Raw genomic sequence first — 14,851 nt, forward strand, 5'->3', positions numbered from 1 at the left:
TAGTCCATAACTCTGTCCAGGAAATAGACTCAAGGAAGGGTGCAGAGAAGCGACCCCTGAGATGGGGCATCAGAACTTTGAGACTGGATTGGAGATGTCTTCAGTCCTTATGGCAAAGTTCCCTTAGGGATGCAGGGGGAGGGGGTGGCCTCTCTCTGTAGGTCAAACACCCTCTGTCCAGGCTATGGCTGAGTCACACCTCTCTCCATCCCCTATCCTACTGATCCCATCTAGTTCTAGGGAATCTGGTTCTATGCAAGAGCTCTGTGTTTCAGAGAGTTTTTTTCACCATTCTAGGCATGGCTTGGCTATCTTTTTTAAAAAGGAAGTTGGCCCAGCCCACCCTGTTAGGCACAAGCACCCTCATCAAAGTTCCCAGCCAGCCTCAAGCCATCTAAATCCACTAGAACGCTGTGCTTTGCCTGCCATCTTTAATGGGCAACACATATACTTTTTAACAATTTTTCCAATCCCTCTGCACTCCTTACACACACACACACACACACACACACACACACACACACACAGACACACACAGACACACACAGACACACAGACACGGGGAGAGAGAGAGAGAGAGAGAGAGAGAGAGAGAGAGAGAGAGAGAGAGAGGAGAGAGAGAGAGAGGTGCATTGTCATGTCTGGTTGTGAGTGCTCTGGTGAGCAGACAGCATTTTCCTGGGTACAGGATGGTAAGGATCACCTGAGCCTGCTGACTTTCCCCTCCCTGATCCATCTCTTTTAGGCCTTCACTCTGGCTGGGTCTCCCTCTATTGAGCCCACCCTAGGTATCCCTGACTGTCCTGGAAGTCGCTATGTAGACCAGGCTGGACTCGAACTCAGAGATCCATCCACCTGCCTCTGTCTCCCAAGTGTTGGGATTAAAGGCATTCACCACCGCTGCCCTGTGCTGGTCAAACTCTTTCTATACTGTGGTGCTTATTTGGCCCTGGTTGCTGTTTGCAGGATCCTAGGCAGGGAAGGCAGCCTGACTCTGATTATGTTGCAGCTCCAGAAAGGGATGAGTGATCATTCTTGAGTTCATAGGAAGAAGCCATGCAGCCAGGTCTCCAACTCAGCAGGTCTGGAGTCCAGCCAGAGAGTGGACAGCGAGGCTTAAGAGCAACCACTCATCAGGAGAGTTCGAGGTGCCACTGGCTGCTGCTGTCTGTAGAGCGGGGGAGGATGACCTGAGAGTGAGATGGGATTGAGAGTAACCAAGGCAGGTTTCTGAGTGTTTGTCTGGTAGTGGGGCTTTAAGAAGAGGTTATCCTATGTAACCACACTGAACCCGACCCCATAATTTTCATGATGCCTCAGCCTCTGAAGTGCTGGAATTACAAACATGCACCACCTCACCAGGCTCAGGGAAAGTTTCTCAAGGCATTTGCTCTTGAAGAATTGGCACAAGTGAATAAGGATGGCTAAGTATTCCAAGAAGGCAATCAGGAAAGGAGTGTGGAGGTTAGGCAAAACCAGAGCAATCCACTCCCTCTATTCCCTTCCTCTAAGGTCTGATTCACTTGCTTTTCTAGGAATTTGGTTCCACTTAAAAATTAACTGCCCCAGAACACATCCTGGGAGGAGCACATTCCTTAGTCCAAGGACACCTGCTGGATTACCCTGCTGGATTAACATTCAGAGGAAACAGGGATTAACATTCTCAGACCACACCTGCAGGTAGGGAAGGCCCTAGGCAGGTAGACATATTCCTCAGGAGGAACCAATCCTCAACATTTACAGACAAGGGAGGTCCTTGCCACCTCATTCCCCAAAGACCAATCAGTTTAAAAGTCACATTGTTCCACCAATCATATTGTGCCTAGTCAGTGTTTCTCTAGTCCACCCCTTAAACGGTATAAAAACTGCTCTTACCTTCAACTTGAGGTTCTTCTTGGTTCTTCTGGCCTGTATGCAGAGAACTCCAGTGCACTGGGTTATTATTATCATCCAACCTCAGGTTATTGCAGTGAATCCGGACCGTGAGATTTTCTGGGGGAGCGTGTATCCTGGTTTTAGATCTTGTAAGTCCAACACTTTCTGACTGAGTCTGCGTGAGGCCAGAGCAGAAAAGGAGGGGGGCCTGTGAAAAGATGGCGGCTGCTCCTGCTGGTATGTGCCAACTTGAAGAAGAGGCACTGATGCTGAAAGAATGGCTGAAGGCCCTCCGGGAGAAAACTGGGTGCAAGGACAGGGGAGATGGAAGGCCACAGCGCAAGAGGCTCAGAGAAGAAGAGGAGGAGCACAAGGAACCCAGGTTTTGGAACTATGTCCCAGAGGATAGAGACCTGAAGAGGTGGCAGGTCGCCCAGGCCAAACCAGTTGCAGTGGAGGAGAAGGTGAAGAAGCAGCTGGAGGATGCCAAGCCAGAGCCTGTCATTGAGGAAGTAGACCTGGCCAACATAGCACCTCGGAAACTGGATTGGGATCTCAAGAGAGATGTGGCCAAGAAGCTGGAAAAGCTGGAGAATCGGACCCAGAGAGCCATCACAGAGCTGATCCACGAAAGGCTGAAAGGCCATTAGGACAGCCTGGCCTCTCCAGTGCACGGCACCATCCAACAAGAGGCCTGTGACTCCGACTGAGATGCTTTCTGTGTTTCATCTCTTCAGCACACACACATCCTGTGGGAAGGTAGTCTCAGACAGGGATGGGGTTAGGCTGGCCAGCACTTCTGGGTCTTGAGAACTGAGCCAGCCCACTGAGTCTCAGCTTCTGTTGGTTGTGACAGTTCATCTCCCAGTTGTTTCCACTACCCCGAGTGGGTCAAAGCTGTGATCTGTACATATGTATGTAAACAGAGCTTTGTAAGTTCTGGAAATAAAGCTGCATTTAGTAGAGGCATGTCGCTTTCAGTTTTTTTGGTGCTCGGGGGTTGGACTTGGGATGCAGAAGTTTTACTTACTGTTCTTACTCCTGGTTAGGGCCAGCCTAGGTGAGCCTGGAGTGGTGGGCAGCGCCAAGGTTGACCTTCTGCTCCTAGTCTCTAGTCAGACTCAGCAGTGGTCGCCTCGGAACCCTTAGACCACAGATATAGAGACTGGGATTGTCCTCTTAAGACCCCTCACAAGGCCTTGCAGTAGTTTGTGCCAAGGAAGGAGAGAGTCCCACATGGTCCTCTGGACCCCTTCCAGTATGAGAGTGAGGAGGCTGCACTCTGAAGAACTTCACAAAAACATGGCAGATTAGAGGCTATCACACTGCTCTCCCCGATCCTGCACTGCTACCAGCCATGCATCTCTTTCCTCTCCCAGTCAGAACTATGGGTCAGTTCTACTAGAGATCAGGCTATGGTATGCTAGGGTTTAGCTGTGATCTTGGAGCCTGGACTAAGCTGTGAGCCTCTGTGTTGATTCTCTAGATGACAGCCTGGAAGCATGAAGCTGATGTAGGTATAGCCATCTGGATCTCCTCTCTGGGAAGATTACACCTGCAGTTTGCAGGGTCAGCCCCTGCAGACTTCTTTCCTGTTCTGGTTCTTCTTGAAGCAGCAGAGTGAGAGGAACTTCGAAGGGGGTGAGACTTGGTCTTAGGAGATATTTAGGGTTGTTGTGTAATAATTGAAGACCCCAATACTCGGGAGACCCTTCCTCAAGTCTCAGGGAATCACAACCACCCAAAGATCACAAGAAACCATACCTGGATGCAATCAGCAGAGGTTTATTAGGGAAGAAACATGGCAGCCAGCAGTGTCACCATGCACTTGCGCAGGAGTGGGGTTCCACCCCAACATCCAGTCCATGGAGGGTTTGAAAGTGAAAAACCACAAACCAGGGGACGGGGGACGGGGTGAGGAGTTGCCAAGGATACATAACATAAGAGTAGCGAAACATTCCAGAGAAACCCACCCTGAAAGGTTAATAACCATGTCACTGTGTCCCACCTTCTCATTTACCAACTACTTCAGATTAACGATCTTCACTTCTTCCTGCTATAGCCCCACCTAGGTGGCTTGCATCTTTTTTCTGTGGTCAGGAATGCCTTCCTGCCTTGGGCCTCTCCCACCCATAGCTGGGCCTACTGCCTGAGGCTTGATTCAGGGAATAATGTCCTCCACCTGGAATGTGTCCTGGGGTAGTGAAAATCTTACATTCAGAAAAATGGGACCTGCATTTTTCTGCCCAGGTCTAAGGGCAAAGAAATCTACACATATTTCATAAAATGGCCTTTATAATTTTTCACTCTACATAATAATAAAGCATTTACCTATCTAAGTCTAAGTCACTTTGCTACTGTAGCTGACCTACCTTGGAGGCCAGAAACTGCAGTCTCTGGCATTCAACACCTCAATGTAAAACAGCAGGCTATTAAGTAAAGGATTAATTGTTAGAGCTTTTCCCCTTTTGTGGGGAGCCTGCAGATATCATCCTTGCAGCCATCTTTAGCCATATACCCAGACAAGAGACTGGATTACAATAGCCTACATTGCTGAGCACATTCTGATAACATCTGGTTTTAGATACCCAGGATCTTCCCTTGGGTGTGTGAGACTTAAAGGTGTGTTACTTAAGGGTGGGACTTAGAGGTCAGGTTTAGAGATAAGGCCTAAGGGCATGACTTGAGGGAGAGACTTAGAAGGGAGACATATAAATGGCAATAGGCAGACAGAAGAAAGCTATAGAGAATTGGGCACTTGGAATATGCACATGAGACTTGAGACTGGAACTTGGAGGCACTAGGGACTAGAAACTCAAGACTTGGGACTTGGACTAAGAAGAGAGACTGAAGGATAAACAGGATTGAATCATACTCTGTCTGGTCTCCATTCCTTGCATCTGTTCTCTCTCTCTCTCTCTCTCTCTCTCTCTCTCTCTCTCTCTCTCTCTCTCTCTTGCTGAACCCCGACCCATGTGGACTGGAGCAGCTTGGGGCAGTGTGGGCTCTAACAATTTAGGCCCCAAGGCTTTCGGTAGTGTGGGTTCCAATATTGATAGTGTGCTCACTGACATTTTGGCCCCCAAACGTGAGGCATCTTGGGCCATGACACCCTTTGTCTAGATGCCTCTTGCTGGTCAGGCTAGGGGGAAGGTTGGAGCAGTAAACTCCTATTGAACCAGGGGAAGAGAGTCAAGCTAGCAGGAGGAAAAACTTTTACATAAGCAAAGATGGAATAAGCTCATATAAATTCATATTCATAAGCTCATATAAATTCACAGATTCATGCATGCACACTTATACATTTCCATTCTAACCAGTGAGGCCCAGTTTGCATATGTTCTCACAATTACATATGGAACCACACACACATCCATACTAACATGCATTTGGAGCAAAAGACTAAGCACCAGTGCAGAAAGAACTCACTCATTCTGGATGAAAAACAAGCTTCAGTCTCTATTGCACAGAGAAGGAAAAAGCTTCTGCCCTTTTATTGCTAACTGAATTAAACCCAAATCTGTAAGAGAAGAAAGCTTTGTTGTCTTTAATATGACTATGCCTGCCTTGCTATTAAGAAAAGGCCTGTTCTGTCCCATGGGCAGTAGAAGCCTGCCTGCTCTTTCTGCTCTCTCTGGAGCTTCCTCTGTTCTCCTCCTTCCCTTAGCATGCTGCATATTGCTCTCTTAGTTTTTTAAGTTGCCTTATAGTTTATGAGTTATTCCACTCTGCATTCTTGTCCTACTCTCTCCTGCTCTGATGTCACAGTGATGTCCTTACTCTTAATACCATTGCTCCCAATGGTATGCCTTTACTTCTAAGTTCTTCTTGTGTTCCGTTTTGTCTACAAAAGTTCTCCTCAGCTCAGTTCTGACTCTTCTGGTCGTCCTCAGCACATAGCCATCTTTCAGAATACATGATCATATGGTATAAAAAGTTCATCACAAGTTTACACATAAATAAGTTTACAACAGAGAATGTTTACATGTATAGACATTAGGAGTAATTATCTGGCCAGACATTATCTGTCACATTATCTACAGGGTCATGGAGAGTGAAAAACAGTAAGTTATTAGTGAAGCTTTGTATAGAAAAACCCAGTCAATATTTTATCTTCTGTCCTTGTGCATATAGTAAATTGTAGTTCCCTTTTTATGACCTTTGGTTAATGGTTTTACAACCTCTTGGAATGTGCTCTGAGTAGTAGGTGCCTGCTTGCTATCTCAGAAGCAACTAACTCATGACACTAAAGACTGGCAGAGTTCTCCTTGCAATTTTGACATCAGTGAAGACCTAAGAGGGGCTGGAGAGATGGCTTGGCAGTTGAGAGCACTGACTGCTCTTCCAGAGGTCCTGAGTTCAATTCCCAGCAGCAACCACATGGTGGCTCACAACCATCTGTAATGGGATCCAATGGCCTCTTCTGGTATTTCTTAAGACAGTGAAGATGTACTCCCATACATTAAATAAATTTAAAGAGAGAGAGAGAGAGAGAGAGAGAGAGAGAGAGAGAGAAAGTGTGAGAGAGGAGGACCTAATAGTAATCCCAGTATAAAAAAGCTTAAAAATACTGGTATTATTTAGGAAATCTTCCAGGATCATCATTAAGAATTAAGAAATCACCGGGCAGTGGTGGCCCATGCCTTTAATCCCAGCACTTGGGAAGCAGAGGCAGGTGAATTTCTAAGTTTGAGGACAGCCTGGTTTACAGAGTGAGTTCCAGGACAGCCAGGACGACACAGAGACACCCTGTCCTGAAAAACATCATGTATTTGTCTATATAGCATCACAACATAGTACATCTCCATTGTTTTGCAAAGATCGGCTCAAAAGTTTGGGTTAACACATAGTGATTTTTATATACATTTAATAAGAACAAAAAAGCATATTAATAGCAGAAATCTTTCCTAAAATGAATTTCTGATGGGCCTTGCCTACCCTAGTTGTGTCATAAATTAGGATCCAAAGTGGACCCATCTCAGGAATGTCACCTGCTAGTTTTTAGCTTCTCCTAAGTTGGCTCCTGACAGTTCATTTTAGGGCTTCCTCTCCCCCTAACTCATTCAGTGTGCTGGTCCCTGTATGTTGTGTTCCTTCCATACAGTGCCCCAGCTTTGGCAGACAGTGCCGAGGACTTAGGTCATGCAGTAAAGTGCGTGTGCACACAGAAGTTAGGACACCCAAAAAGTAAATAAAATCTCTCAGATGACAGTTTCAGATCTTTGTGTGGCTGTAGATAACCTGTAACACCAGCAGTCCAGGGAGGCAGGGGGATCAGGAGTTCAGATCATCCAGCTACAGGCCAGCTTGAGGCTCGCCCAGGGATGTGGGAGAGAGAAATGGCTAATATACTGACATCTTTTGGAAGGATCAGTAGGGTTGACTGCTGAGCAAGACTGATGGAAGACATAAGAACCAGGACTGAGATGAGAGTGTCATAGTCCACAGACATCCAACTACATAGGTACATTACAGATTCAAGTGTAGCAAGGGCTGGAGAGACGGCTCAGGGGTAAAAGTCAGTCCTTGCTGCACACCCCAGACAACCTGTGCTGGAGTCCAGGAACCCACGTAAAGGTGGAAGAAGTGACTCTACAGCGTTGTCCTGTGCCTGTATGTGCACAGGCATACACGCACAAACACTATAAGCTCCAGACTATACCCCCAACCCCAGGCTAACTGGTGACTTTAGATCCCACTCCCGTCCCAAGTTTTACCTCATTGCATCCCCAGGAATTATCACCCTAAGAGAGCTGAAATGCCAGGCCAAGTCAACAGCACCTTGTGAACCCTGCCTATAGTCAAGTGGAATTCCTTAGAGCTGTAACAGTCAGTCACAGCAGGATGGGCGGCCCAGCCGGCTATAAAACTGAGACAGGACATGCCCTGTGGGAGTCCACTTTCACCCTACCCACCATACTGGGCTCCGTACCATAGCCAAAGATGGTGAAGCCCCACAGGTACTGCTTCTCTGAGAAACAGGCCATGAAGATGAGGCTGTGCAAGTACAGCCCCTCCACCAGAATCCAGTAGTAGTTGTTTGCCAGGAAGTAGAGGAAAAAGGTCATGGCCACTCGGCAGCCAGCCTAAGAGACCAACCAGGGTTAGTTCTAGAAGGTAGAACCTGCATCTTATAGGCAAGGTTTGGTTTTCATTGGGGGTGGGGGGTTGGGTAGGAAGTTCACTCTAGGCTGCTGGGTTGGGACCAATGTAGTCCATAACTCTGTCCAGGAAATAGACTCAAGGAAGGGGGCAGAGAGGAGACCCCTGAGATGGGGGATCAGAACTTTGAGACTGGATTGGAGATGTCTTCAGTCCTCATGGCAAAATTCCCTTAGAGATGCAGGGGGTGGGGGGTGGCCTCTCTCTGTAGGTTAAACACGCTCTGTCTAGGCTATGGCTGAGTCACACCCCTCTCCATCCCCTATCCTACTGATCCCATCTAGTTCTAGGGAATCTGTTTCTATGCAAGAGCTCTGTGTTTTTGAAGAGCTCCAAACTCCGGAGACCCTTCCTCAAGTCTTAGGACATTGTGGCTACCCAAAAATCACAAGTAACCATACCTGGATGCAATCAGCAGAGGTTTATTAGGGGAGGAGCCGGCGGTCAAAACGACAAGCTCTTTAGCTCCAAGAGCAGGGTTTTGGCCTAGAGTGGTGGGTTAAAGGGTCTTTTATAGCATGGGGTGGGAGGAGGATGGCATTTTCGTGCTCTTACACATGAATGGTTGCATTTTCGCGTGGTTACACATGATTGGTTGTTTTACAATTTTTGAAAAAACCAAATTTTGGAAGACCAAGGGAGGGGTAACCAAGAACAGTGGAAAATTCCAGAGAATCTAGCCCAAATAATCTAGAGTCATGTGAAAATCACTGCACACTCATTTTTCTCAAAAATGTGGTTTCACCAAGTCACTGCCCTACCTTGTATTCTTACTAGCTCCAGCTGTAAAGCCACAGCCCTGTCATTGTGTTTTTACCACCTGAATGACTTTCACTCCTTACAGCCAGTTCCTGGAACTGGCCTGGCTTGTTTCAGAGAAAATTTTCCATGTCCCTAAAAAAACTTAAAGGGCATATATATATATATATATATATATATATATATATGTTCTATAAAAATGATTTTTATAATTTTTCATTCTTCATTTCCCCATTTTCTCTAATGACAGGTTTTTAATCATAAAAACTTAGATTTCAGTATCATCATAATTGTCATTTTCTTGACCTAAAGTCCAATATTGATGTCGCAGTACTAAAAATTGAACAGCACTTATTCTGTCTCTAACAAAAGTTACTAATCTATTTAAAATGCAAGGGCCTATGGTTAAAAGCAAAAGTAAAATCACAAGAGGTCCAGCAAGGGAGGATAACAGGGTTGTCAACCAAGGAGACTTATTGAACCAATTTTCAAAACAGTTCTGCTGTTCCTCTCTATCTTTCTGTCTCTAGTCTAACCTTAACATTCTTCTCTTAGAGCAACAGACTTCTTTAAGAAACAGCAAGTCTAGTCCTCTTAGCAGCACCTGTCTCTATACCTGTAGCCATTCTTAGTCTCAATGTAACAGCTAGAGTCAAGGAAAATAGGCTCTCTGTAGAAGCGTCTAGAGTGTATCTCAAACTCAGTTGAAGAGTACCTGCGGGATCTAGCTGGACAAGTACACAATAATCTTTGACTGCAAGCACACATCATGATTTATCAATCTTAGGAACTAAGTATCTGTTAGCAGGGCTTCTTGGGCTCTATTCTATTGACTAGGGGTCTCAAAACATTTCCTTTTCTTTGAAACACACTTTCAAAGTTGTCCTCTGACTTTTACACATTTTGTGGCACATAGCTGTCTACATACACATAAAATCACATATATAATAAAGAGAAATTGCAAAAGGAACAAATCTATATAACTCTAGATTCACATTTCAACTTCAATCTTGTAATCACAAGCTGTCATTTAACCTTGGGTGGATACACACTAAGCCCCATCCTCTAAGGCAGCATTGCCCCCGTGCCTCTAGGGTGGGATGTCTCAGGAGTCAGGGCCTGCTCTTTGGCCTTGTAGAATAGCAGACGACCTTGAGCTAAACAGCAGGAGGTTGCTCTGGCGTCCGGATGTTCAGGCACGTGTTGGTGGATTTCAAGGAGGTCGGGTGGGTAGCAGCACCAGGAAGTCTCTTAGCATCCTGAAAAATCATTTCTCACACAAAAGGGACATTCTGGGTATGGAACAAGGACAAGGGACACTCTAGCCAGCGCCAGTTCCCAAGGGTAGTTTAATTTTAGGGTCCTGTATATTCTCTCTACCTGTCCTGAGCTTTGGAGACAATATAAAACTGCTCTCTGATCTAATTACCTAGGGCACTTGAAACCTCGGGAAGGTCCCTATTCTAGGCTGTTTTTTCCTAGGTATTTCTTATTTACTCTAAGTCTTATTATTTCTCTGGCTCAAAATCTAAGGTCCCTTATACGCTTTAAGTCTCTTGGCTGCTTGGTTGCACTCATATCTTAAGAGTCCATCTGTGTATTTAGTCTGGTAAATCCTTTGCTTTCTGGGGAGTATAGTTCTCCCTTCTTGTGTGCACTATTATCTCTTTTTCTCTACATAGTATCTGGCAGGATGGCTAGCAATCTGAGTTCTTTCTCTTATTCTGTGCTTTAAGTGAGGCCATCTCTTAGGCCCACAACTGGAACAGGCTCCCATATCAAGACACTTGATTTGTCCAGTTATTGCCTCAGGCCACTGAGTCTCCTCCCTTTTTGGTGTCCTGGACAACGAATACTCACAGTTCCTGGTTTCATCAGGGTTTCCTTTCTTGGTATATAGTCCTGCAGACATGGGCTGTGGCAAAAGCATACCTGTTGTCCATGCAGATGTTGGCTTTCTTGTCAGCCCCAAGTTCCAAGGTTGTTCTCTGCACCGATGATCTCAGGGGTGGGGAGTCAGTCCAGATGGCATGTGTCCACCACAGTAGTGCTGGCTTGTCTCTGACCAACATGGAGAAAACTGCTCCCGTCTGTAAAGCACGTTACCTTGGCTCCTGGCTGAAGTCAGTCTTCTATCCGTTGAATTCTTGTCAGCTAGTTGCAGCCCAGGAAGTGTTGTATCTGGATGTCCATCCTAGGGAGTATCCCCTCAACCATACAGGGGATAGGAGCAGCCTAGGATGACCATAAATGAATGGGATACCCAGCCCATCTCTTAGTCCACCATTTTCGGGTAGTCCATGAATATGTTTTGACCCATTGGCCTGGAGGAAGCCCCTGTGTCTATCAAAAGTTGGGTGGCTCCAAGCTGCCCCGTCTATCTCAATAGCTGTCTTCACACAGAGCTGTTATCTTCGCCACTTGGGGTGTTTTTTGAGGCCTGGGATTTTCTGGCCCTGGCTTCTATTTTTTAGGGCCCTCTTGGACCCTGAAGTTGGCTCCTTTACTTGCAATGCGCACACTGGTCTTTTTCAAAGAGTTTTATCTCTCTTTGATTGGAGTCCCTTTTTTCTGCTTTCTGTGAATTCTTTCCTGTCACCTTTCTCTTTCTTCACCTCTCTCTAGTCTCCTCTATTCCTCTCGATTCCTCTGGACTCACAGCAACTTATCTCTATTCTTCTCTACTCTTGTCTTCTAGACTTATAGTAAACCTTCTCTATTCCTCTTCTCTATTCCTTTCTTTTAAATCTTCTCTCACTTGTTATTACCATCAATAATTTTAATATGTAGTATACTTCCTAAATCTTTCAATGACTTATCTTGTAGTCTCTGTAGCCTCTGGAGCCTTGTCTACACTGACAGAATGTCTCTATGAGCTAGTCTAGAAAGGCTGTGGGTAACTTATCTGATCTCTGCTTAACCTCATGTGTCCTGATCAAAATTAGTGGGGTCTCATGTAACCCTCTCTCTCAAGATCTATCAGTGGGATCTGGCATGGGCCTTTGGGTGTCCCTTACCTTCTGTCACATGAAGGTCTCAGTCACATCTGGTCCAAATTGACCTGCTGCTGACCACGGCCTGATCAATTGACGGGGTCCCCAATCTGAAGACCAGAACCTGCAAAGGTCTTGTGAAAGCAAGGCTTTTACCTTATTTGTTGCTTTGAACTCTGTGTAGACTGATGCATTTGTGAGGCTGCATGACTGCTGTTCACATCACACTAGAGACCATAACCTAATTCAGTCTGCAAACAGTACCTTGTCCACAGGTGTAATGTGAGCTCACCTCTGAAGCTCTAAGAAAGAAACCAAATCAGAATGAATAGCCTTATCTGTAGCATTTCACAGCAAGGATTATTAAGATGTTGAAGGTTCACACAGTTATTAACAATTTTTAAAAGGCAACTTGAGTTACATTTGACACATATTTGAATTTAACTTTTAACAAAATAGAAACTTTGGTCATAGTTCTATAAAAACCTTTTAAAGAGTTATTTCTGATTACAACAAGAACAATAAAGTAAACATTTTTATGTCTAACATAAGAGCACAAGTCTTCACCACTTCTTCAATTTTATCTTGTCAGAACTCTCATCTTTGAACCAAATCTTAATGAAAATCTCATATAAATAATGAAATTGTCTCAAACAGTAATGGCTAGAAAATCTATCAAAAAATCTATCAAAACTGAAGTGCATATATATATTTTCTGACTCAGGACAGCCTGTAACTTTTAAGCTGTAATTTTAGAAAAAAAAAAAAAAAGCACTTCTTTACTTATTAAACTGGGAAAAATCATTATCAACTTTCTTTTTCTGCTGGTGCCCTTCTCCTGGCCACAGAGCAGGGCGAATTATCAGTTTTTCTTGTGTAAATCAAGACAGCCTCACAAGTAAGTTTTAAACTAAATTAAGTAAGCAGTTTTAACCAGTTCTTGTCTTTTTTTTTTTTTTAAATAATTAACTCTCAGGTGAACAATGTTGATGCGGCTGTTTGTCTAGCTGTCCTGGCTCCACTGCCAGGTTTTTTTCTTTTTTATCACCTGGGTTCTCTCATCTATCTTCATAGGCGGCAGGTGGAAAACTGCCATTTATTGCACTAGTGACCTCAAGGTACCCAGTACAGCCAGGAATACCAAACTAGGTAGCTGTTGCATGCTGTTGCTGTGCTGGGGAACCACGAGTTGTCACCCGCCAAGTGCGGGCTGGGTGAGGGCACCCTCCATGTGCTGTTACCTGAAGCATACCCTACATGCGGTAGGTGGGCTGTAGGAACACGAACCTCGAGCACCAACCGAGGTAGCTGCCCCTTAGTAAAGGACCTGCCCGCCTTTCTGCAGCTGTATTCTTGTACCAGCTGCTTCATTTCTCTCTCTGCCGGCAATCATGTTACCTATTTTTAACTCAAGATGTTTAACACAGTAGATTAACAGCTAACACACAGATGATTTGCCAAGAAAAGACACACACATATAAAAAACAACACAAATAGCTCACCCCTCTCACGGGTGGTACATAAAACACAGATAGCTCACCCCTGCCACGGGTGGCACAAATAATACTTAACTACATTTGGTCACAACCCCAGATGGAGAAGGATTCCACATCTTCTCCCAAGTAGGAGCGCTCAGTCTCTTGAAACCTGACAGTCAGATCCCCTGAGCTTCTGGAAGGCCTCTCGCCTTCCCCCTGAAATCCAACGGTCAGATCAGTAAGAGATTTTTTGGCAAGTAAAGAAAGAAAGGCATGTTTTAAATGTGGTAAGCCTGGACACTTTGCAAGAGATTGCAAAGTAGAAAATGAGTTAAGCCAGAGACAGCCCAGAAATCAGCCTGGGCTCTGCCCAATTTGCAAATGTGGAAGGCATTGGGCTAGTGATTGTAGGTCTAAACAACACGCACAAGGTAATACCCTTTCCCATAATCAGGGAAAGGGGAACAGGGGCCAGCTCCAGGCCCTGAACTGATGCAAGCCAAAACAGGCTTATGGAGCAGTCAGTTTCTTACCAACAAACACCAATCCCTTTCTGAACTCAGTCGAGCAACACCAGGAAGCGCAGGACTGGACCTCAGTTCTGCCACCCACACAGTATTAATCCCAGAAATGGGATCTCAGGCCTTCCCATTAATTTCTGGGGCAGAGATCTGTTATCCCAGTTGGGATTGATTATGTGCAGCCCTAATGAAATAATCACAGCTCAAATGATAAACCCTGGATTTTCGCCCAGGGAAAGGATTAGTAAAAAGTGAAGAAGAGATTATCTAACTTGGATCTGCCAGGTGGTGGTGGCACACGCCTTTAATCCCAGCACTCAGGAGGCAGAGGCTGGTGGATTTCTAAGTTCAAGGCCAGCCTGGTCTACAGAGTGAATTCCAGGTTAGCCAGGGCTACCAGGTCCTCTCTCTGAAGGAAATACCAAGGCAGAACTAGCTACTCGTATAGCTGCAGTGACTTTATCAGATCTGCCATCTAATTTGGATCAGGCCATAAAGGCTCATGAGTTACATCACCTTAATTCCAAAACTTTAAAAGGTATGTTTAAAATTACTAGAGAACAAGCTAGACAAATTGTTAAACAATGTCAATCATGTGCTAAGCTTTTACCAGTTCCTCATTTGGGTGTAAATCCAAAGGGACTGATACCAAACAGTATCTGGCAAATGGATGTTACTCATTATAATGAATTTGGCAAGCAAAAATATATACATGTACGTGTAGACACATACAGTGGTTTCATCTATGCAACATTACAAACTGGAGAAGCAAGCAAGCATGTGATTGCTCATATGCTTGCTACAATCGTTGTATTGGGTGTGCTTAAACAGATAAAAACTGACAATGGCCCAGGTTATACAAGCTCCAGTTTCCACCAATTTTGTGAAAGATTGGGAATACTACATAAAACGGGTATTCCATATAATCCACAGGGCCAAGGTATGGTAGAAAGGGCACATCAAACCATTAAATGTCAATTTGAAAAAATTAAAAAGGGGGAATGGTACCCTACCAAGGGATCCCCCAGAAATATCCTTCATCATGCACTCTTCATTTTAAATT

General features: G+C 45.0%; 1 pseudogene; it reads left to right on the forward strand.

Annotated features, from left to right (window-relative positions):
- Positions 1 to 2,093: 2,093 nt before the first annotated feature.
- Positions 2,094 to 2,525, forward strand: LOC117702391 (coiled-coil domain-containing protein 12 pseudogene; annotated as a pseudogene).
- The last annotated feature ends 12,326 nt before the right edge of the window (positions 2,526 to 14,851 follow it).

Source organism: Arvicanthis niloticus, unplaced genomic scaffold, assembly GCF_011762505.2.
Source record: "Arvicanthis niloticus isolate mArvNil1 unplaced genomic scaffold, mArvNil1.pat.X pat_scaffold_73_arrow_ctg1, whole genome shotgun sequence".
NCBI classification, from domain to species: domain Eukaryota; kingdom Metazoa; phylum Chordata; class Mammalia; order Rodentia; family Muridae; genus Arvicanthis; species Arvicanthis niloticus.